Genomic DNA, 20,552 nt, shown 5'->3' with positions numbered 1-20,552 from the left:
TGTGTGTGTGTGTGTGTGTGAATCAGTGAGTCATGTCCGACTCTTTGCGACCCCACGAACTGTAGCCCACCAGGCTTCTCTGTCCATGGAATTCTCCAGGCAAGAATACTGGAGAGGATTGCCATTCCCTTCTCCATAGGATCTTCCCAGCCCAGGGATCGAACCCTGGTCTCCTGCAGATTCGTTACCATTTGAGCTACAGGGAAGTCCTCCAGCTGTCTGATTCCTCCCTTGTATCCTTGTTATGAAAATAATAACAAAACGCTTACATCTCTGAGCCCCCATCTGCATCCTCATGCACCAAAAAAATATATTTCTGCAACAAAGGACCTATTCAGACTTCACTCTGCTTAGCGAATAACAGGGGATTATAAATAGCAGCTGTTGTGCCCTTACAGAGGTATGAAAATCCAGGTCCAAAAGGTTTGAAAATGGGAGATTGAAATCTACCATGAGACTTAAATAAGAGTATCCCAACTTACCAAAAAGTATGTGAAAAAGCCCCTAGTCATGGAGCCGTCTGACAAGATTAGATCCTAGCTAGAAGAAAAGGGAAAGGAATGAGGGGAACTTCCTGAGACAAAATGACTTGAGTCTTATCTGCTCTGTCTCCGTATTGGCTATGACCTGACATAACTGGGCTTCCCTGCTGGCTCAGATGGTAAAGAATCCACCTGCACTGCTGGAGACCTGGGTTTGATCCCTGTGTTGGGAAGATCCCCTGGAGGAGGCCACGGCAACCCACTCCAGTATTCTTGCCTGAAGAATCCCCATGGATAGAAGTGCCTGACGGACTACAGTCCCTGGGGTCACAAAGAGTCAGACACGACTGAGCGACTAAGCACAGCACGTGACATAACTCAGAGTATCAGTACTGGCTCTGACACATACTGAGTGAAGGTGAGAAAGGTATTTACATCCTGTGGATCTGTTTCCCCATTTCTAAAATGGAAATTACAAGTTTACACTAAATATTTGTTATGAAGAATAAACAAGTTAACGTGAAGTAGGCATTATGTTGCAAATGGATTTGGCTTATTCTACTCCAATTTTTCATTTAAACATTTACCTTTACAATTACAATTCTCTCACAAGTGATACAGAGTTTGAATTTCAAGTAGGCTATAATGTTAACTTTTAAAATGAACTGGACTTGAGAAACATATTTTGTCTAAATAAATATATTGATTCAATAGCAGATTCAATAGCTGGTATCAGACATGGCATCCATTCTAAGGTTGGTTTGTTAATGAGGACTGACAAGGCTACCCTAAGTCATAGTATGTACTGAAAACCGTGCTCCTTGCTGTGTGTGATGACAAAGAAAATAAGCCAATATTCTAGTCACGCAACATCACACAACTCAACACCAGACTCTGTCACATAGTCAGGCAGCCAGTCCCTAAGTCACAGCACAGGAGCCACAGGGCCTCAGGGCACCACTGCAGTTGTTAGTTTGGCTTGTCACCTTCTACGGGCTTGGCCAGTAAGGAGACAATGAACCCGAATGGATTCAGATTCTACCTTACAGACAGTGCAGAAGCAATATGACCCTGGTGTCAGTTGCCTTGTCCCTAGTCCCGCGGTTTGACACTGAATTGGAAGGCCTCAGTAAAGGCACTACAAGTGGTAGGTCTCTGCCAGGAAGGAGCCCGCAGTTGTGCCCTATGGCACTGAGCAGCTCTGCAGTCCAGAGCTGTAGTCTCAGCTGGGGCTAGGGAGACCATCATATGTTCAACTGAAACCAGAGGTGGATGAGTAAAAACTTTGTGTCACCTCCAGCTGGATGAGGAGGCAGGTGAGAAATGGCCTCATAGCAGCTCTTCATCAGGCTGCTTATCTCCCCTTGCTGCAAGAGCAATCAGGAGGTTCCCTGCCAAGGTTCAAGTCAGCCTGCAGTTTAGCCTTGCCTACGTAGCCTAAGTGGGGACATGCAAGGGCACCAGGGCATGAAGACAGAGTCACACTCCTACAGTGTCTGGAACAAGACACAAGGCTTTATGTATGATGCTACAAATATGACACCTATATACTGACTCCTACATGGAGGAGATCCTTTTCCTGTCACTCATTAAAAATATCCCTTCATTGAGTACACACACATTGATTACTAGCATGTCTCAGGACGTGTCTGCAATGCTTGAAGTAACAAGACCAGTGATGTGTGGTGGATGATGGGAATATCACACTGGTGGACCAGACAGACACATAAACAGAAAAGAAGTGCAAAGGAGAAACACAGGGAATGGACCTAAGGGAAAAGCAAAGCAAAACGGTGAGCAGGGTGGCCAAGAAGCAGGAGGAAAGCTAGAAGATAAGGTTCATTCTAAGAGGGAAAGAGGTTATATATAACACAGCCGTGCTTTGACCCAGGCTATGGATGAGAGTCACAACCTCCCCTGCATCACTGCCCCTTTTGAGGGTGGTGTCTGGGAGTCTAGAGATTCTGAAGGGAGAGAAATAAAATACATAGTGCAGGGGGTACGTGCACCCGCCCTGATAGAGATGCAGGTGCAGCTTGTTAGAGTTACCAGGTGGGGATGAGCAGAGTTGGATTCGGTGACTCAAGAAGAAATGTGCAAATGAATGTAAAGGGAGAAAGCACATGGAGAGGGGGGTAAACAGCTCCAAATCCCATATCTGTACCTGGGTAGGTGCTCCATTACTGTCATGAGAAGGCTCCCTGGTCTGAGCTCTTGGAGGGTGTGAAGAGCATTCTAAGGACCCACCATCAGCCCTAAGCAGGGGGCACTGAGTGTGTGAAGACATAAGTCTCAGCCTTTACCACTGACAGACACAGAAAGCTTCTTCGCCCTGCTGAGAGTGGGGCTCTGGAAGCTTAGGGAAGCTCAAAGGTAAGGTGGAGGTGGTGGTGGTTGTTCAGTCGCTCAGTTGTGTCCAACTATTTACTACCCATGGCCTGCAGCATGCCAGGCTCCTCTGTCCTACACTATCTCCCTGAGTTTGATCAAATTAATGTCCATTGGGTTGGTGATGCTATCTAATCATCTCACCCTCTGTCGCCCCCTTCTCCTCCTGCCTTCAATCTTTTTGCATCAGGGTCCTTTCCAATGAGTCAGCTATTCGCATCAGGTGGCCAAAGTATTGCAGCTTCAGCATCAGTCCTTCCAGTGAGTATTCAGAGTTCATTTCCTTTAGGATTGGCGGGTTTGTTCTCCTTGCTGTCCAAGGGATTCTCAAGGCTCATCTCTAGCACCACAGTTCGAAAGCATCAATTCTTTGGCACTCAGCCTTCTTAATGACCCAACTCACACATCTGTACATCGCTACTGGAAAAACCATAGTTTTGACTCTACAGACCTTTGTCAGCAAAGTGAAGGCTCTGCTTTTTAATATGGTGTCTAGGTTTGTCATGGTCTTCCGTGGGGGCTCAGCGGTAAAGAATCTGTCTGTTATGCAGCACACTTAGGAGATATGGGTTCAATCCCTGGGTCAGGAAGATCCCCTGGAGGAGGGCATGGCAACCCACTCCAGTATTCTCATGTGGAGAATCCCCTGGACAGAGGAGCCTGGTGGGCCTCTGTCCATGGGGTCGTAAAGAGCCGACACTACTGAAGTGCCTGAGAATGCATGTAAGCTAGGTTTGTCATAGCTTTCCTTCCAAGGAGCAAGCGTCTTTTAATTTCATGGCTGCAATCACCATTTGCAGTGATTTTCGAGCCCAAGAAAATGAAATCTGTCACTGCTTCCACTTCAATTCACTTCAGTTCAGTCGCTCAGCCATGTCCGACCCTTTGTGACCCCATGAACCGAAGCATGCCAGGCCTCCCTGTCCATCACCAACTCCCGGAGTTCACCCAAACTCATGTCCATTGAGTCGGTGATGCCATCCAACCATCCCATCCTCTGTCGTCCCCTTCTCCTCCTTCCCTCAGTCTTTGCCAGCATTAGGGTCTTTTCAAATGAGTCAGTTCTTCGCATCAGGTGCCCAAAGTATTGGAGTTTCAGCTTCAACATGAGCCCTTCCAATGAACACCCAGGACTGATCTCCTTTAGGATGGACTGCCTCCACTTACCCCACTTCTATTTGCCATGAAGTGATAGGACCAGATGCCATGATCTTAGTGTTTTAATAGTTGAGTTTTAAGCCAGTTTTTTCACTCTCCTCTTTCACCCGTATCCAAAGGTTCTTTAGTCACTCTTCACTTTCTGCCATTAGAGTGGTGTCATCTGTGTATCTGAGCTTGTCGAGATTTCTCCCAGCAATCTTCATTCAGCTTTTGAGTCATCCAGTCCAGCGTTTTCCATGATGTACTCTGCGTATAAGTTAAATAAGCAGCATGACAATGTACAGCCTTGCTGTTCTCCTTCCCCAACTATGAAGCAGTCATTTGTTCCAACTCTGGTTCTAACGGCTGCTTCTTGGCCCCCATACAGGTTTCTGAGGAGGCAGGTCGAGTAGTCTGGCACTGCCCTCTGTTTAAGCATTTTCTCTATTTGTTGTGTTCCACTCAGTCAGAGGTTTTAGCGTAGTCAATGACACAGAAGTAGATGTTTTAGAGAAAGTAGATGCATTAGACGTTTACGAAGTAAAATGGACAGAACTCAGCAAGAATTTGGACTTGAGGTGAGGGAGAGGGAATCGTAAACATGGTTAAGACCAAGTTTCCTGTCATAAAGTACAAAACTGTCATGGTGAATTCTGGAAGTTGTCCAGGTCTGGGAAGAATTCCAAACAAGATTTTTATGTTTTTGAGCTCATGGTCTATATGGATACAATATCCAGTATTTAAATACTTAAAATTTCCTTTTCCTTTAAAAAAAGCATTGTGGTATAATTTATATACAATAAAAGCCAACACTTAAATGTATTACCATTTGTAGATGTTTGACAAATGTATACCGTGGTGTAAATGTTACCACAATCAAAACGTAGAAAACGTCTCAATGTTCAAAAATGCTCCCTTGGGGTATTTGCCGTCCGACTCCTTCCTCCAATCCTCTACCCTGGAAACCACACATACATTTCTGTGCCAACAGTTGTGCTGTTTCCAGAAATCCATTTACATGAAATCATACAATATGTAGCCTTCTGTGTCTGGTTTCTCTCATTTGCAGAGATGAGACACATCCTTGGTCTTACATGCATTAGTAGTTACTTTTATTTTTTTATTATTGTGTCATATTCCTTTGTACACGTATACTCTTTTGTTTTTCTTTCATCTGTATACCAGTTGTTGAATAACTGGGTTGTTTCTACGTTTAGCTATTAGGAATACACGTGTGGAATATTTGAGTGCAGCCCACTGTCTGAGCATGTTTTCATTTCTCTTGGGATAACTGGCTAGGAGTAGAATTGCTGGGTCATATAAGGCTTCCCAGGTGGCGCTAGTGGTAAAGAACACATCTGCCAATGCAGGAGACTCAGGTTCAATCTCTTGCTCTGGAAGATCCCCTGGAGTAGGAAATAGCAACCCGCTCCAGTATTCTTGCCTAGAAAATTCCATGAAGAGGGTTCCTGGCAGTTTACAGTCCATGGGGCCCCAGAGAGTTAAACACGACTGAGCGACTGAACACACACACACACATACATGGTAATTTGTGTATCTTAGAATCTAAACTGTGTCCTCTGTAGACCACATACACATGGATTTTTTTAAACCGTTCTCGCAGTGTCTGCCTTCTGGTTGGATTGTTTTATCTATTTACATTTAATGTTGATACAGACTTACATCTGCCAATGTATATTTCTGTCTCATGTCATTTTGTTCTATGGTTCTCATTTTACTGCTTTCTTTTCCATCCAATGGATATTTTCTAATGTAGCATTTTAAACCCTTTACTGATTTTCCACTACTTTTAAGTTGTTGCCTTAGCTGTATGCCACCATAAACATCTTACTTCATCACAATCAGCTTGAAATTTACACAAATGCTAATGAGATACAGAAACATTCCTCCTATATTGCTCTATTCAGGTTTCCCTCTTTTCCTCATATTGTCACATATATAATAAATCTATAAAGGGTAACCCCATTAATACATTCTTCTTATTATTACATTATATATAACATTATGTGATGAAAAGCTGACATATGGCAGGATATCAGGTATCTATAACTTCTGTTATATTCACCCTCTTAGTCATGATTTCTGATACTTTGCATGTGTTTGTATGGATTTGACACCATCCAGATTTGTTTCCTTACCTAATACAACTTTGATACAAACCACCTCCTTTGTGCTGCTACTGCAAGTATATTACATGCCATATGTTCTTGGCCCAACAATAGTTGGGCTTCTCTGGTGGCTCAGACAGTAAAGAATCGGCCTGCAATATAGGAGACCCAGGTTCAATCCCTTGGTCAGGAAGATCCCCTGGAGAAGGGAATGGCTAACCACTCTGGTAGTCTTGCCTGGAGAATCCCATGGACAGAGGAGCCTGGCAGGCTACAGTCATGGGGTTGCCAAGAGTCAGACATGACTGAGCAACTACCACATTCACAACAATAATTTATGTGATATTGTTTTAGACAGTTGCTTTTTAAATACAGGAAGAAAGGAGGGAAATATGTGTCCATAAAGAATTTTTCTTCATATAATTACCTTTACCTGTGCTCTTTGCTTTTTCACATGGATTCAGATTAACCTCTGAATTCACTTATTGTAGCATGAAGAACTTCCTTTAGTTTTTCTTGTAAGCCAGTTCTACCAACACATTCCCTGAATTTTTTTTTTAATTTGGGCATAGCGTTACTTTGCTTTCATTTTTATTTTCTTAAACCACTTTATTGTGGTATGTGTGACATGTAAAAAGCTGTGTACACACCCGTGAAATCATCACCAGCTTCAGTATATAAAACTCAACTGTATTTCCATACTAGAGGTGAATACTTCTAATAAGTAAGAAAATTCCAGTTACAATATAAAAAGTAGTTAGGAATTAGTTTAACCAAGGAGGTGTAAGATTTGTACACTGAAAATGACAAAACCAGTTGAATGAAATTAATGAAAATTTAAGTAAATGGTTGCTGACTATCAATGGGCACTAGAGTTTCCCCTAGAAATTTGCTGTCATTGTACACACATCTCTGAGCATGTGGGAATATTTCCTTAAGTCACATTCACAGCAGGGAGACCGCTGGATCAAAGACTTCCTTGGCTAAACACACATCTGTGGAGTACCTACTATGCGCATGTGCCTGACGCTGTTCTAAAACGCCAAGGAGGCATCACAGAATAGGACTGACACTTGTCCCTCTTTCATGAAGGCAAATGCTGCTGAGGGTGAGGGCAGCACGGGATGTAAATTCTGATGGGTGCTGCCACAGACCCCTGCAAAGGTGTTTCACCAGTTCACACTGGCCTCAGTGGGGCAGGGGAGTGAAAGTGCCTTTACTGGCATCTGGGTACCATTTGGAGGGTGGGAGGTCTTGGCAGGAGGCTGGACACCTTGTGTCCAGTTCCTTAGAAGAGCTTCAAGTCCACAACTAGGATTGATCCACGTAGGGATTTCAGGGGCTGTGAATACCCTGGGTGTCCATACCCTTGGTTGTGACGTCACAAAGTGTATTTGACAAAGCATGGGAGGTCTCTGACCCATCGGTGGCTCTGCACCCTGAGTGTGCCATCTCTGACCTGGAGATAAGTCTGTGAACCAGGGATTGAGGGTGCTGAACCCTTGAGGGGTTACTATGCCTTAGGCTGTGAACTTTGGGGTTTGTAGGATGCAGGGTACCATGGTCTGAGGTTTCTTTGTGGTGGCTGCATGGAACACTGTGAAAGAGCTGTATGCCTTCACCATACCAGTGTTCTGTGCAGTTGGATTTCTCCATGGCAGCTTATGAAGTTGCTAAAATACATGTCGGCCTGTATTCGAATATCATCTCAGCTGATTTCATGTGTCTTGCCTCACTTATTGAGTCTCTAGAGTTTCAGTTTGGTGGATTGTTTGGTGTTGGGTGTCCAGTGCAGTGAGGTCTGCCAGCTGCTATTTCCTTGGTCCATATCTGGTTGAGGGTATCATCGATATTTGGGTTTTGTGACCCATAGTGTGAGGTCCCTTCCTTTCCCTTCCATAGCCTTTCCCTTCTCCAGGGTAATCTTTCCAACACAAGGATCGGACCCAGGTCTCCTGCATTGCAGGCGGATTCTTTACCAGGTGAGCCATACGGGAAGCCCAAGAATACTGGAGTGAGTAGCCCATCCCCTCTCCAGCGGATCTTCCCAACCCAGGACTCAGACCAGGGTCTCCTGCATTGCAGGAGGATTCTTTCACAGCTGAGCTATCAGGGATTGAAACATTTCACATTGTTGTTCAGTGGCTCAGTCGTGTCCGACTCTTTAAAACCTTGTGGACTGCAGCATGCCAGGCTTTCCTGTCCTTCACTATATCCCAGAGTTTGCTCAAACCCGTGTCCATTGAGGCAATGATGCCATCCAACCATCTCATCCTCTGTTGGTCCCTTTTCCTCCTGCCCTCAATCTTCCCCAGCAGCAGGGTCTTTTCCAATGAGTGGGCTCTTCACATCAGGTAGCCACAATATTGGAGTTTCAGCTTCAACATCAGTCCTTCCAATGAACACCCAGGAATGATTTCCTTTAGGATGGACTGGTTGGATCTCCTTGCAGTCCAAGGGACTCTCAAGAGTCTTCTTCAGCACCACAGCTCAAATGCACCAATTCTTTGGCACTCAGCTTTCTTTATAGTCCAAATCTCATATCCATACATGACCACTGGAAAAACCATAGCCTTGACTAGATGGACCCTTGTTGACAAAGTAATGTCTCTGCTTTTTAAGATGCTGTCTAGTTTGGTCAAAACTTTCCTTCCAAGGAGTAAGCATCTTTTACTTTCATGGCTGCAGTCACCATCTGCAGTGATTTTGGAGCCCCAAAAAAATAAAGTCTGTCACTGTTTCCACTGATTCCCCATCTATTTCCCAGGAGGTGATGGGACCAGATGCCATCATCTTAGTTTTCTGAATGTTGAGCTTTGAGCCAAATTTTTCACTCTCCTCTTTCACTTTCATCAAGAGGCTCTTTAGTTCTTCTTCACCTTCTGCAATAAGGGTGGTGTCATCTGCATATCTGAGGTTATTGATATTTCTCCTGGCAATCTTGATTCCAGCTTGTGCTTCCTCCAGCCCATTGTTTCTCATGATGTACTCTGCATATAAGTTAAATAAGCAGGATGACAATATACAGCCTTGATGTACTCCTTTTCCTATTTGGAACAAGTCTGTTGTTCCATGTTCAGTTCTAACCGTTGCTTCCTGACCTGCATGCACGTTTCTCAAGAGGCAGGTCCAGTGGTCTGGTATTCCCATCTCTTTCAGAATTTTCTAGTTTATTGTGATCCACACAGTCAAAGGCTTTGGCATAGTCAATAAAGCAGAAATAGATGTTTGTCTGGAACTCTCTTGCTTGTTCCAAGATCCAGTGGATGTTGGCAATTTGATCTCTGGTTTCTCTGCCTTTTCTAAAACCAGCTTGTACATCTGGAAGTTCGCAGTTCATGTATTGCTCAAACCTGGCTTGGAGAATTTTGAGCATTACTTTACTAGTGTGTGAGATGAGTGCAATTGTGTGGTAGTTTGAGCATTCTTTAGCATTGCCTTTCCTTGGGATTGGAATGAAAACTGACCTTTTCCAGTCCTGTGGCCACTGCTGAGATTTCCAAATTTGCTTACATATTGAAAGCAACACTTTCACAGCATCATTTTTAGGATTTGAAATAGCTCAACTGGAATTCCATCAACTCCACTAGCTTTGTTCATAGTGATGCTTTCTAAGGCCCACTTGACTTCACATTCCAGGATGTCTGGCTCTAGGTGAGTGATCACACCATCGTGATTATCTAGGTTGTGAAGCGTAGTCAACGAATTGTTTCCCGGAATTCCTTTGCATTTTCTACGATCCAATGGATGTTGGCAGTTGGATCTCTGGTTCCTCTGCCTTTTCGGAATCTACGTTGTACATCTGGTACTTGTCTGTTCACATATCATTGAATCCTAACGTGATGGATTTTGAGAATGACCTGGCTAGCATCTGAAATGGGTGCAGTTGTGCAGTCGTTTGAACATTCCTTGGCCATGACCCTTCTTTAGGATTGGAATGAAAACTGACCTTTACAGTCCTGTGGCCACTGCGGAGTTTAGCAAATTTGCTGGCATATTGAGTGCAGCACTTTAACAGTGTCATCTTTTAGCATTTGAAATAGCCAGGATTCCGTCAACTCCACCAGCTTTGTTCACAGTAATGTTTCCTAAGGCCCACTTGACTTCACACTCCAGTATGTTTCATGTTGTATCCATTGGCACAACCAAATTCATCAAAAATTGTGAACTTGTGTTTCAGAAGCCACAACAATTCGTACTCAATGTGGGTGCCAAAAAACTTGAGGCCCAAAGTAAGGTCTAAACATTGAAAATACCTACATTCCTTTAAAGACAGGCGTTTACACTTTGAAGTGAAGCCCGGTGAGTCCTGAGTCCCAGGTCACAGAGCCGCTGGGCTGGAGGTGTGGCTGAAGCTGAGGCAGCTGCAACTTGAGGCCCTCTCCCTGCGTGGAGGGAGGTCCTGCCCCAAGGACGAGAAGAACAGGACCCCCAGGGGTCTCACAGGGGTAGCAAGGAGGCAGGCAAATTGCTTCTGGCAGCACATATGCATCGAGGCTTTTCCTGGCTCTCTGTGGTGGATACAAGTGGCCAGCCCACAGAAATCCCTGTGCTGGACTTACTCTCCCCAAAGGGGAAGGGGTAGGGGTAGGAGGCACCCTAACTCAAAACAATCCAGGACATTCTACAATGTGTTAGAAGACGGTGGTGCTGTGATCAGATACATGTAAGTCCTGTAAGGGACTGGTACTGTGGGCAGCAAGGGGGAAAGCTGCAAGTCACAGTGTTGAACAGAGCAACCAGTGCGGGCTTCATTAAGGAGCTCATATTTTAACAAAGACGTGAAGGGGGAAAGGAGTCAGCACAGCAGACATCTGGGGTCAGGATATGGCAGAAGAGGGGACAGTGGGGATAAATGCAGGGGGCAGACACTGCCAGGTGGCCAGGGCAGCCGGGAGCAGGGAGTGAGAGTTGAACAGAAAGCGGGGACTAGATACCGCAGCACTGGGTAAGCGTCTGCTCTGTTGGCGAACCAACAGGGACAAGCAGGGGTCATAGGTGCTGATGGACATGCCTGTGCCAGGCCTGTGAGGGAGGCAGAGGCAGGACAGGGGGAAAGAGCACAGACAGCTGAGGTGGGGCAAGCAAGGACTGAGGAGGATGCACGAGGGGCAGCTCCGAGTGAGGCTGACGGCCTCCCCTGGACTCGACATGCCTTTCCTACCTGTGCTGGTGTCCCCGCCTCCATAGACGCCTGTGCTCCAGGCACAGTGTCAGAGATTCCACTAGCAGCCTGAGGTCATTCAACTGTCCATCGTCTGGACACATAGTTGCGGGGCCTACATTGCCACTTGGTCCTTCGGAAACGTTAAGTGACCTGAATGGTGCTCTCAGGATCTTGACCCCAGTTCCACTGTGAGGCTACAACTGTGGCTGATGAGGCAACAGTGTGACCCACATGTATGTAATGAACCTTGCAGCCTCTTTGGTCAGGAGTTTCCAGAATTAGGGGTCATAGGAAACATGCACTCCAATCCCCACCCCCAAAGGGAAGAGAATCTGATTCCACAGATGTCCTGCTTACTCCATTCTCCTGTGTCATTATTAACACAAAAGTAACTGGTCCACGAAGAGCTACGCTTTATTGACTGAGAATTTACCTTGAGTCCCGGTCCTTCATTCATTGAGGAAGTAGTTCTAAGCAGGGACCAGATGCTATGTCTCCTCCAACTGTGGCTGGATTGGTTAGGGATGATCGGAACTGTCCCCTGCAAGCAGATGACTGCCACGTGCTGTGTGAGAAAAGCGATGGCAGGATTTAAGTTATAGAACTCTGGGAACACAGAAGAGAGCATCTGACCCCTGCCATATGTCCAGGGGTGGGATGTGGTGTGGGTCCCTAGTTAGGACACATTGTCGGGGGGATGGGGAGATTTCTTGAGGTGGCACTTTGACCTTCCACAGTTTACACACACATGAGCAGAAGAGCACAGACCTGGACACAGGTGGAGCCAGCCAGACTTTCATTCCCAGTTGTCTCCAGAGCACCATGGCAGCTGGGTCATCTCCAGCGCTGTCTTGCAGCCACTAAAAACCCTTCCTGTACTTTGGCGTGCCTCCCGATTCCTTATACCTGATAAATAGAGTGAGACTGGTGGAGACATAACTGGGGTGGGGGCTGGTTGCAAAGCCTCTCTGATATGGCAGAGTGCCTCCCCGCCAGGGAAGTTAAAGTCCTCCTTGGTGTTGCCTCTGGAGCAACCCTTTCCTACCAGCGGACTCCAGTTTCTTGGCTGCAAGGCAGCTCCTCCTAAGGCGCACACAAAGGGGCTTAGGACCTTTCAGGGTGGCTTTGCCCTATGGGTACCTGCGTTTCACAAGCGGACAGGAGATTGGGACACTGATGGCTCTCCTCTCATGGAACAACATCTGCATCTCAGTAACTGAAACACAAGCCATGCGTTTTGTTGTGACTGCAGAGAAGAGTGGCTTTGCACTCAAGAGAAACTAGGGCATGACTCCCAGATCCAGCTTTTACTGCATCAGCCACCTAAGCTCTTTCAGCTTGCTTACTTGTCTGTGAGAAGGCTGGGGTTCATCCATACCCCTCTGGGTCTGAGGGGAATAAAACCACACATACCTGGCTCCCACAAGCTCCATAAGCAGGCTCAAGGTGAGTCATTTACACTGCCTGCCCCCCTCCCCGTTATGGACACATCAGTGGGGAGGGAGGCTAGCCAGAGCCCCTGAGAGTCTACTCCATCCTCTGGCTGGGGTGGGGCTTGGGGTGGGGTGGTGGAACTGGTGCCATGTCCAACCATTTAATTGGCTTTACATACCACAGGCACATACTTCATTTCATATTTAGGTGTGTTCTGCTCAGAGGAGTTGTAGTGAAGGAAGTCAGTCATCACAGTTGAATCTGTAGCAAGTAGAAGCAGCAGTGGGGTCGCTCCCTCCACTGGCCATCACAGGAACTGGCAGTTTCTTCCATGGGTTGATGGCACCTGGTGGAGACACCTGAGGATTTGCAAGAAGGTGCTGTGACATTCCCTAGGAGGGTCCCCATACTGAGCTGGCAGCTCATCCTTGCCTCCCTGATGACCACAGGGATTAGGAAATCAAACCCCTGCATAGGGAGGACGTGTCAATATACTTCATCTTGTCCTAACAGGAACTCAAAACAATAGAGTGAAAAATAGTGAAAATCTCATCAACATACAGTGCATGGGTAGGGCAGCTCAAGTCCTGTTCCATGTACTGGGTCACAGACACCATAAAGTGACATTTTGAAATTCCCATGCTTCGGCTTATCCCTCCTCACTGTGAAGCAGGTGGTCACCCTGGATCCCTTTATGCTTCCAATACTGTGACCAAATTCAAAAGGCCATATTCAAAGACAACAACGGGCCCATATACAGCAAGAAGAGAGCTTTTCTGTCTGTATCCTATTCTTAGCAAGGAAGCCTTTCGCAGACAAACTCTGCCATCAGATTGCGTTTCTCATCAGCTTATCGTGCAGTGGGGATTCATAGTGAAATCTCCACCACCTTCCATTTGGTAAAAATATCAAAACTGTTAACTGTGACTTTTCTCCCAGGTACTCCCCAGGAAAAAACGGAAACTGATCTACACAGCCTGGCAGCTGAACCTAAGAAGGAATCAGGCAGATGAAGAGGGAGGAAGGGCATGTAAGATGGAGGCAAAGGCAGGAGTGAGATTGTGAAATCGGTGGGTGGGGAGGGGGAGAGAGCGGGCGGAGGGGGTGGCTAGGGAGTAGGAGTGTGAGCACACCGGCCATCTGATGAACAGAAAGAGGTCTGGGTGGTTGGAATATCAAGTGGGGCATGGAGCAGAAGGAGGGTGTCTGGTGAAGATCGGGCATTTGGGGGAAAACAAGACCTGCTGTGCCTAGTCCAGGAGGCTGGACAGTATCCTAAGAGCAGCAGGCAGCCTGTGCAGAGTTTTGAGCAGGGGTGTCATGTCCAGATTGCACTGAAGAAAGCTTCCCTTCCTCAGGCAGCAGGACAGACCATGTGTTGGAAAGCATCAGGATTGCTGGTGCTTGTCAAGGAGAGAGACGAGGGTGACCTGGCCTAAGGAACTCACTGTGCTGATGGAGAGAAGGAACAATATCTTACTTAGACTTAGGAGGCCGAGAGGTGAGGGTTGATGATTGAGAGTGTGGTGAGAGAGTGGTAGCAGGCAAGGATGGCTTTAAGCATCTCTGGCCTAAGCAGCTGGGGACAAGGCTGCCTTGCACTGAGTCAGGGGACAGTAAAGGAGGTGCAGCTGTGTGGGGAGCGGGGGTTGGGGGGGATGGGTGCAGTTTGGACATGTTGAATATTCCTTGCCTGGGGGAATCAAACACGTACTATCACAATGACTTGGGGGAGCTGACCTAACTTCTCTGTGCCCATGATGCCTCATCTGTGATGGGGGAATGAGGCTAAGAATTAAGAAAAAGACTAATTTCCTGTTTCATTGCTTTAGTCTAGGAGAATGTTCTCCTTTTACAAACAAGTGCTGTCTTACTGTCAGGTATTCTGTCGGTATAATGGGAATGTATCTGCTTATCCATATATCCGCTTGGTTTTACATATCTGCTTTGTGTATTTTCACCATGTGGTATGTATTGTCAACCGTAAAGAGAAATAAATTCAAAGGAACAAGTGTTTCTTGTCACATGCATGCAGAACGGCAGTCCATCAGCCTGTCTCTCAGAGAAACAGCCCCCTTTAGAACCTCCTGTAGCTCCTCACTCCCTCCAGGGGGTGGGTAGAGGCCTGTGGGACCCAGCGTGTCTTTCACTTCTCTTCCCTGTGAAGGCATCTCCGGTGTCCCAGAAGTTGCCCAGCACTTGTTGAGTGCAGTCTCCCTGCAGCCCTGTCAGTTGACTAGGGGAGTCTGTAGTCAGGAAGAGAGTGCTGAGCCTGAAGTGTGGATCCGGAAACGATCACCCTGTGGTGCCGAGCTGGGAGGTGATGAAGCCACAGATACCTAGATTTAAATCAAGGTCCCATGACTTATTCCTTCTGTGACCGTGGGCAAGTTACTTACAGTCTGCGTGACTTAGTTTCCTGAATTGAAGAGGATGATGATCCTATTCTGCGATAATGACTCCTTTTTGCTGCCTTCATTTAGATTACCAAAAAAAAAAAAAAAAAAAAAACCTTTTGAGAACTATACAGTGATGTTGAAGTGTCGATTATTTCCAGAGTAAAAATGGAACCTGTCAACAAAGATATGAAAAGATGCTCAACCTCAGTCATCGTCAGAAAAATGCAAATCAGAGCCACAATTAGGTATCTAGTCACAGCGGTCAGAATGGTCATCATTGGAAAGCTACGCACAATAAATGTTGGAGTGGATGTGGAGAAAAGGGAATCCTCCTATACTGTTTGTGAGAATGAAAGCTGATACAGCCACTATGGAGAACAGTATGGAGGTTTCCTTTAAAACTGGGAATAAAACTACCACGTGCAGTGCTGTGCTTAGTTGCTCAGCTGTGTCCGTCTCTTTGCAACCCCATGGACTGTAGCCCACCAGGCTACTCTGCCCATGGGGATTCCCCAGGCAAGAATACCGAGGTGGGTTGTCATGCCCTCCTCCAGGGGATCTTCCCAACCCAGGGACCGAAGCCAGTCTCCCGCAGTGCAGGCGGATCCATTATTGTCTGAGCCACCAGGGAAGCCCTTAAATACTGGAGTGGCTAGCCTATCCCTTCTCCAGGGGGTCTTCCCGACCCAGGATTTGAACTGGGTTCTCCCACATTGCACATGGATTCTCTACCAGCAGAGCTACCACGGAAGCCCATAAAACTACCATATGACCCAGAAATCACACTCTTGGACATACGCCCTGAGAAAACTATAATTCAGAAAGACACATGTACCCAAAAGTTCCTTGAACCAGTATCTACAATATCCATGACATGGAAGAAACATAGATGTCTGTCAATGAATGGATAAAGATGTTGTGGTACATGTATGTATACAATGGAATGTTCATCAGTTATAAAAGGGAACGAATTTGAGTCATTTCTAGTGAATTGGATGAAGCTAGAGCCTGTTATACAGCGTGAAATAAATCAGAAAGAGAAAAACAAATATCCTACATCAACACACATATGTGAAATTTAGAAAAACGGCACTGATGAACCTATTTGCAGGGCAAGATTAGAGTCTCAGTCATGGACAAGAGAATTATGGACACAGCAGGCAAGGAGAGGATGGATTGAATTGAGAGTATAGCACTGAAATATACAGATTACCATGTGTCAAATAGATAGCTAGTGGCAAGCTTCTGTATAGCACAGGAAGCTTAGTTTGGTGCTCTGTAATGACCTAGAGGGGTGGGGTTCGGGGGTGGAAGAGAAGTTCAAGAGGGAGGGGATATATGTATACACTTATACCTGATTCACCCTTGTCCTACAGCAAAATTTAGCACAACATTTAAAGCAATCATAATCCAATTTTCAAAGGTGAGGGGTGTTCGAACCTCTCTGCCTTTATACTTATCTACTGGGACCGGCATGAAAGATGCTCATATTTACCATGCTGACAAAGTTCAACTTCACCTGAGCTGTTAAGAAAAGCCACAGTAAAGAAATCTCTGCAGACTTTCATGTCCCCAAAATGACTTAATGCAAACACCACCCTTCCCCGTCGGACTTCGGTAAGACTCATCCAAAGTACCCAGTGACTCCTGGGTTTACCTACCACAAGGTCAAGTACACACCTTCCTCCTTGTCATTAAAGGGCAGACACAGACCATCCAACTCCTTGTTTTCTGTCTCATAACTAGGAACGGTGATTAAAAGTCAGTTCTCCTGAAACTAGCTAGTCACAAAGATAATCATTTCCTCTTCTGTCGACGGGATTTCCCCCTAAATGTTTTCCCCCTGCAAAGGTCCCCACTGTCACTTCTCTACTACTCTCTGTGGAATGAAGTACAGTGCAAAACCACCTTGCTGGCAGTCTGATCTTCAGGGCTGTGGTGCTCTCCCAATTGCAATCGGTAGAAATACAGCCAGTGTCTCTAATAGTTTGCTTTTACTCTTTCCTAGTGTGTTACTAGTAACAATTGGTAGAGAAACATGCAGGTAACAGGAGCTGCTCCTCACGTGGACAGGCGACAACACAAATTACCAGGCATCGGGGAGAAGCCCCCGCCTTCCGATCCCAAGAGCCGACCATCACCAGCTGTCATCTATGCGGAAGGAAACTTCCTGCGACTCTGGCAAGGATGGTCCCTCCTAGCCTCCAAGCTGCTGGGAGAGGACTTCCCGGCACGCGGTCGAGAGGACCCGGCACTAACTCCTCTTCTCCGAATCCCCCCCGCCCTACTGCCATTGTCCCCGTGGAGGAACCTACTTGTCTTCAGGCCATTCCAGGCTCCCTCTCAATCCACTACAACCCAGGGAATACGCAGGAAGGTCCTTCTATAAGGAAGGGAGGAGTCAATGTCCCATCTTTGTGACGTCAAAACCAGGCCCGCCAACTCCTCACCCCTGAAGGGCGGGTAGGCTCTGTAGGACGCTGGAGGACTCCTCTCGGTGGTCTGCTGCTGCTGCTAAGTCGCTTCAGTCGTGTCTGACTCTGTGCGACTCCATAAACGGCAGCCCACCAGGCTCTCCCGTCCCCAGGATTCTCCAGGCAAGAACACTGGAGTGGGTTGCCATTTCCTTCTCCAATGCAGGAAAGTGAAAAGTGAAAGTGAATTCGCTCAGTCGTGCTGGACTGTTCGCGACCCCATGGACTGCAGCCCACCAGGCTCCTCCATCCATGGGATTTTCCAGGCAAGAGTACTGGAGTGGGGTGCCATTTCCTTCTCGGTGGTCTTTACCCTTCTATTCCACACACACTAAGGATGGGAGGCCGACCGCTGCCCACTCCCGGCTTCTTGCACGGGCGGAGGATGGGAGGCACTGCATTGGCGTCCTGCTGTTGAGAACCTGATCCTGACGAGGAATGTGTGACAGCGAGGGGTAGAGAGAGGGACAGACACGCAGAGGAAGACATCTATCTCTCTAGGACCAACCAGGTGTGCCTTAGTGTCACAGGACCAGAATCCTCTTTAGCCAAGTGGGATACATGTTTTCTCAGAACAGTTATTTTCCCCAGATGCCCCACCACTTCAGTAGCAGATGGCGGTTGGACAGTTTTCAGTTGAGTTCAGTTGCTCAGTCGTATCCGACTCTTGGCGACCCCATGGACGGCAGCACCCCAGGCTTCCCTGTCCATTATCAACTCGCGGATCCTACTCAAACTCATGTCCATCCCATCGGTGACTCCATCCAACCATCTCATCCTCTGTTGTCCCCTTCTCCTCCTGCCTTCAATCTTTCCCAGCGTCAGGGTCTTTTCCAATGAGCTGGTTCTTCTCATCAGGTGGCCCAAAGTATTGCAGTTTCAGTTTCAGCATCAGTTCTTCCAATGAATATTCGGGACTGATTTGCTCTAGAATGGACTGGCTGGATCTCCCTGCAGTCCAAGGGACTCTCAAGAGTCTTTTCCAACACCACAGCTCAAAAGCATCAATTCTTGGGCACTCAGTTTTCTTTATAGTCCAACTCTCACATCCATACATGACTACTGGAAAAAAACATAGCCTTGACTAGATGGACCATTGTTGGCAAAGTAATGTCTCTGCTTTTTAATATGCAGTCTAATTTAGTCATAGCTTTTCTTCCAAGGAGAAAGCGTCTTTTAATGTCATGGCTGCAGTCAACATCTGCAGTGATTTTCAAGTCCAAAAAATAAAGTCTCTCACTGTTTCCATTGTCTCCCCATCTATTTGCCATGAAGTGATGGGACCGGATGCCATGATCGTAGTTTTCTGAATGTTGAGTTTTAAGCCAACTTTTTCACTCTCTTCTTTTACTTTCATCAAGAGGCTCTTTAGTTCTTCTTCACTTTCTGCCATAAGGGTGGTGTATTTTTCACTCTCCTCTTTCAAGTTCATCAAGGGGCTCTTTAGTTCTTCTTCGCTTTCTGTCACAAGGGTGGTGTCATCTTCGTATCTGAGGTTATTGATATTTCTCCCAGCAATCTTGATTCCAGCTTGTGGTTCATGCGACCCAGCATTTCCCATGATGTACTCTGCATATAAGTTACACAAGCAGGGTGACAATATATAGCCTTGAGGTACTTGAGAACCCCATGAACAGTATGGACAGTCTGTATGTGACTTATTTCTCTTTCTCTCCCTGTGGATCGCCATTTTAAACTGATATCGAAACATCCTATGGACATCAGTCGCTGACCAGGATAACTGGGCTCAAATCGGTGTTCAACAGGTTCAGAAGTAGGCTCTTTCCTTGGCAACAGCTTCCTCCACACCTCCTGTCCCACATCACAAAATGAGACAAAATAATGAAGTATTTTCAGGGGAAATGCATTTCCCATATAGAAATCATCACAGGTGTTCTTTCTCAAGAGCGTGTGAGTTAGACCTTGATGTGACATAGGAATAAGTACATACTTGTAATAGGCTCCTTGAGTCCTGTCTTGGTGTGCAATGCTTTTGAAAACTTTTATCTCCTGAATCGACCAGTAGCAGTGTAGAGTAATTTAAAAACAAAAGCATCTTTGGTTGTCTGATTTCCTGGGCTACAGCTGATCCTGGGCAGTAGACCTCTGCTGTGCTCAGAAATTTGGATATATGATTAGTTAGGGGTTTCCATTTGTATTTCGATTGTTGTTGATTAGTCCCTAAGTCGTGTCGCATTCTTTTGTGATCCCACGGACTGTACCCACCAGGCTTCTCTGTCCATGGGATTCCCCAGGCCAGAATACTGGAGTGGGTTTCCATTTCCTTTGTCAGGGGATCTTCATGACCCAGGGATCAAACCCCAGTCTCCTGCATTAGCAGGTGGATTCTTTACCGCTGAGCCACCAGGGAAGCCCTTGTATTTCCAATACCATTGCCTTATATTTGACACACCTCTATTGGGTGTATTACATACGTCTATGCACCTGTGTGTTAGGGTTGCTTTGCTTGTTTGTTTTGTCAGAAACAGAAAAGTGAAGTGGCATTGCTTGCTTAAGTCTCTCAGGGAACCAGCAACCGTAAAAATGTATTTATAAAAAAAAAAGTATTTCCATATCTTAAGGAGATGAATTTCCACAACTCCCTATGAAGGGGTTTAGACTCCTACCTAGAATGTACTGACATTGAATGAACTCTTTCATGAGTGGTCACTTTAGGAAAGAAGTGTTTCTACTCTTTTTAAGTGATTATTGGCTACATTTAAAATTACGCTTGAGATTGTGTGAAATAGGTAAGTAAAACTACAGATCCCAGTGATCCATTTTCTTTACCCTGCATGTGGATGCAGTACAAACTCAGTGTAAACGATCAGTTTCGGTAGAGCCAACATGCCCTGCACAGAAATATTGTTTATAAAGTGGACAGACTGTATGTGCCAACAGGAAATCTACACTTTGTTCAGCAGATCATTTATCTAATA

The sequence above is a fragment of the Bos javanicus genome, unplaced genomic scaffold, assembly GCF_032452875.1.
Source record: "Bos javanicus breed banteng unplaced genomic scaffold, ARS-OSU_banteng_1.0 tig00002795_1, whole genome shotgun sequence".
Lineage (NCBI taxonomy): Eukaryota > Metazoa > Chordata > Mammalia > Artiodactyla > Bovidae > Bos > Bos javanicus.
The sequence above is the reverse complement of the archived record's forward strand: the minus strand, read 5'-3'. Positions refer to the sequence as shown.